The sequence below is a fragment of the Peromyscus maniculatus genome, chromosome 17, assembly GCF_049852395.1.
Source record: "Peromyscus maniculatus bairdii isolate BWxNUB_F1_BW_parent chromosome 17, HU_Pman_BW_mat_3.1, whole genome shotgun sequence".
In the NCBI taxonomy this organism is placed as follows: domain Eukaryota; kingdom Metazoa; phylum Chordata; class Mammalia; order Rodentia; family Cricetidae; genus Peromyscus; species Peromyscus maniculatus.
The window spans coordinates 25,832,491-25,836,926 of record NC_134868.1 but is presented as its reverse complement, the minus strand read 5'-3'; positions in this window follow the sequence as shown (position 1 = coordinate 25,836,926).

Here is a 4,436-nt window from a genome sequence, read left to right as displayed (position 1 = left end):
GAGGAGTGTGTTACCACATCCAGCAAACAAAAGAAATGTTTAAAGTTTATGTCAAGAATGAATATGAGATTTTTAAGGTGCATTTAATAGCCATTTTTAGTATATAGCTTTTCTTTTCTTCTTCTTCCTTTTTTTTTTTTTTTTTTTTTTTTTTTTGGTTTTTTGAGACACAAGGTTTCTCTGTGTAGCTTTGCGCCTTTCCTGGAACTCACTTGGTAGCCCAGGCTGGCCTCGAACTCACAGAGATCCGCCTGGCTCTGCCTCCCAAATGCTGGGATTAAAGGCGTGCGCCACCACCGCCCGGCTATATATAGCTTTTCTTATGATGAATAATATAAATTTCTGTAGAAACAGATTTACTAATATTTGACCATAACTTTGAATCTACTAATAAACTCCATTTGATCATGATATACTTATGTAGTGGATTTGAGAGAAGGGTCACATGCCCCTTCTCCCTGCTTCTGCCTGTGAGGTGGATTTGCTTCCGGTCAGATCAGAGAACATCTTCTGCTATCTATTTCGTTCTGTATTCATGAGTGTATTTCCTCAATTTATATCTTAATAAAATATGTTACCCATTTAATAAACTCACATGGATTGATCGTAATATACTTATTTTTTAAAGATTTACATTATGCGTGTGTGTGTGTGTGTGTGTGTGTGTGTGTGTGTGTGTGTGTGTGTGTGTCTGAGTTTATGTATACCATACTCATACAGGTACCTGTATTGACAAGAGGCTGTTGGATCCTCTGGAACTGGTGTGACAGGCAGTTGTGAACTGTCGAGTTAGTGCTGAGAACTGAACTCAGGGCCTCCGTAAGAGCACTCAAGCGCTCTTAACTGCTAAAGCCATTTTCTAGTACCTTATTCTTTAAAATACTGCATTTTTTTTATTTGTTTGAGAATTTATTGTGTGTGTGCACACACAGCATGGGTGCAAAGGTCAGAGGACACTTGTGGAAGTCGATTCTCTCCTTTCGCTGTGTGGGTCAGTCTGGGGAATCACACTCGGGTCACATCTTGGTGACAAGCACCTTTACCTACGGAGACATTTCACAGGCTCACGACATACTCTTTGGATCTGCTGGCTTCACCTTTCCCTTTGTATCTTTATACTGCTGCTCTCAACTGAAAATAAACCAAAGTTCCTTTTCGTGTGGCATCTTTGTTGAGGTTATATTAATGGTATACTTGGCTCACTAACAAAACATTGGAGATAATACTTTTTTATATGCTCTGGAACAGTAAAACTGTATTAGGCACAGAACATGTTTGCACATTCCTGTAGTCCCAGCTACTTGGGGTGGGGGGGTCAGGGGATGAGCAGGACAGGAGTTTGAGGTCAGCCTGAACAGCAGAGAAAGATTCTGTTGAAAAGAAAAATAATATCATCTTTGCTTTGATGAACTAGGTAGAAATACTTTTTTGTTTCCGGGTTTTTTTTTTTTTTTTTTTTTTTTTTTTTTTTTTTTTTTTGAGACAGGGTTTCTCTGTGTAGCTTTGCACCTTTCCTGGAGACCAGGCTGGCCTCGAACTCACAGAGATCTGCCTGCCTCTGCCTCCCGAGTGCTGGGATTAAAGGCGTGCGCCACCATTGCCTGGCTGTTTCTGTTGTTTTTTAAGACAGGGTTTCTCTGTGTAGTCTAGGCTGTCCTGGAACTCGTTCTGTAGACCAGGCTAGCCTTGAACTCACAGAGCTCTGCCTGCCTCCTGAGTGCTGGGAAAAAGACTAGTGCCACTACTGCCCAGTGAAATACATTTTTGAGGGCTCCTTTTACAATTTCTGTAGTAATTGGTGTTTTATGAATTATGGTAAATGGTGTTTTTCTAGAAAACTCTCCATTTCACTTGTTCTTATAGGACGTTCTCTGTGTATCAGTGGTCATTTTCTCTTTGTGAGGAGACTCTTGATCAGCCATTTGTACATCCTTCCTTCTGTCTTTGATTAGATTAACTCATGGTTTGTACTGTTGTTTAAGAACAAGATTTTAAATTCAATTTTTATTCTACTCATGTTTTAAAGAAGGTTCTATTCCATCAACTTTCAATTCTATCATTTTTCTTTCCTTGCTTTAAAAAATTTTTTCCTTCTTAGTTTTTATTTAACCATCACTTGAACTATGTCCTATGTATCTGAATGTATTCCTGCTCTATTAACTAATTTGTGGTTTCTATCCTTCATTACAGAATCCTTAAAAGATTTCAGATTTCTATTAGATGCCAAGCTGAGCTTAGTGTCCTATGTCTATTGAAAGACCATAGCCCTTCAGGCTTACACCCCCAAGCCTCAGGAAAAGAGAAACTTCAGGCACCAGGAAATGAGAAACTAAAAATCTAGTTCCAAGGGCAACCTGACTCAGCCACTGTTCAATCTCCCCTGCAGCCATATAACAATGTAAAAAGATTTCTGTTAAGAGAAATGTGGCTGGGATAATTGCAGGTGTTCCAGGAAGGACCAGTGTGACCTTTGTGTCAACTCCACTCCCGCCCTGATACCCCCCCTTGAGGTTTCAGGAAGAATGTACCTGTTGACGTAACTGTACCCCCTCTGTGATCCCTCTGTGATCAGACCATGAAATTGTATGGAAATTATAATCTTGTGGGTTTTTCCTTTAAAAACCCCCATATGGCTGCAGTAAGATGTGGCTCTTGGGGCTGGAGAGATGGCTCAGAGGTTAAGAACACTGCCTGTTCTTCCAGTGTTCTTCCAGACATCCTGAGTTCAATTCCCAGCACCCATATGGTGGCTCCCAACCATCTGTAATGAGAGCTGGCTCCCTCTTCTGGCCTGCAGGGATACATGCAAACAGAACACTGTATACATATAAATAAATCTTAAAAAAAAAAAAAAAAGATGTGGCTCTTGCTCTCAGGACAAGAGTTTGCCCTTCTGTATAGAAGCTTTAATAAATTCCTCGTGCTTTTGCATCAGCTGGACTGGAGTCTGGGTTCTTGGGGTGCCCACTTGAGACCCTAAATTTGGGGCCCAACATCTATCATCTCAGGCCCAACATCTATCATCTCAGCTGCTCGGGAAGCTGAGGGAGGAGGAGTGGGAATTAGATTGGAGGCCATCCTGGCAATTCAGTGAGATTCTATCTCAAAAAACGGTTTCTAATTCAGCAGCATTGCAGTAAAACTGTTGTCTATACAATTATTGCTCATTTAGTAAAGGTTCTGTGCTTGCAAAAGTAGATGTTTGGCTCTTTCAGCAATTTGTGTAATATTTGGATGAATGTTTGATGTATTCTATTATTGTCTACATCCTCAGCAGCCTTTTTCGCTCAACTAACATCACTGACCTGGAGAAGCGAGTGACAGCCATTATATTCTTATGTCTAATCTTCTGGTACCTCCTATTATGTTTAATGTCAGTATTCTAATATTTCAACTCTTGGCAACTCTTGTATTTATACTGTGAATTCGGTTTGTTTTTCTGAGACAGGGTTTGTGTTAACAGCTCTCACTGTTCTGAAACTTGCTTTGTGGACCAGGCTGTCCTCGAACTCAGAACTTGGCCTGCCTCTGCCTCCTGAGTGCTGGGATTAAAGGCGTGTGCCGCCATGCCAATTGTGATTTTTTATTTTTTCTCAATTAAGCCATTTCTAATAGTAGGAGTTTAACTTCTTTCTTCTTGGTATATTTTTACTTTTGGTCAACATTTGAACAGTAATTGTTCTGTGAAAGATAATGATGTAAGCACTTGACCTCTCATTTAGTGGCTTTTATGTTTTTTGCTCGTCTGTTTGCATTATGAACATCCACTAAATGCCAGCTTGCTGCTGTTTATTCCAGGTAGCTCTTGAAAACAGGATATTGCCGAGAACACTAAGACTTACAGGTGGAAGAACACAGAAGTCACATGGTTACAAGACTCCCGACCTTGACTAAGAGTCTATTGCTATGTGTCTCTTACTGGCCAACAGTTCTATCACAAGTAACTTTTCAGTAAGGGTGTAATAGGGAGGATTGAATGACTTGCTCACTTCACAAATAACCAGATTTAAAGGAGTGTGCTCTGTATGGGATTGCCATCTAACTATGGGATTCTAAACATGTCATTTCAGTAGGAACAGCTTCTCCAGAAAGGCAATGATGGGTGAAAATTTAGCGTACGGAAGGCACTAAGGGAGCCCGTGTGGGCTGTCAGGTAGCACTGGCCACCTTTCTGCAGCACTTAACCACGTCTTCATCGGCAGGCATCTGAAACAAAGGCTGCCGCCCAGGCAGCTTAGCCAGCAAAGTTGGGGTGACAGGAAGCAGGGGAAGCTCTGCTGTGGGGCAAGTTTTTCATCAGCTTTCTTTTGCGAGTGTAATTGGGGGACTTGGGAAGAACGTGAAACAGGAGAGAAACTCAAACCTGGAGTAGGTGGAGGGCTTTCGTGGTCCTCTTTGTAAGTGTGCGATAAGGCAAACACCGGTTGGAAGTCTCT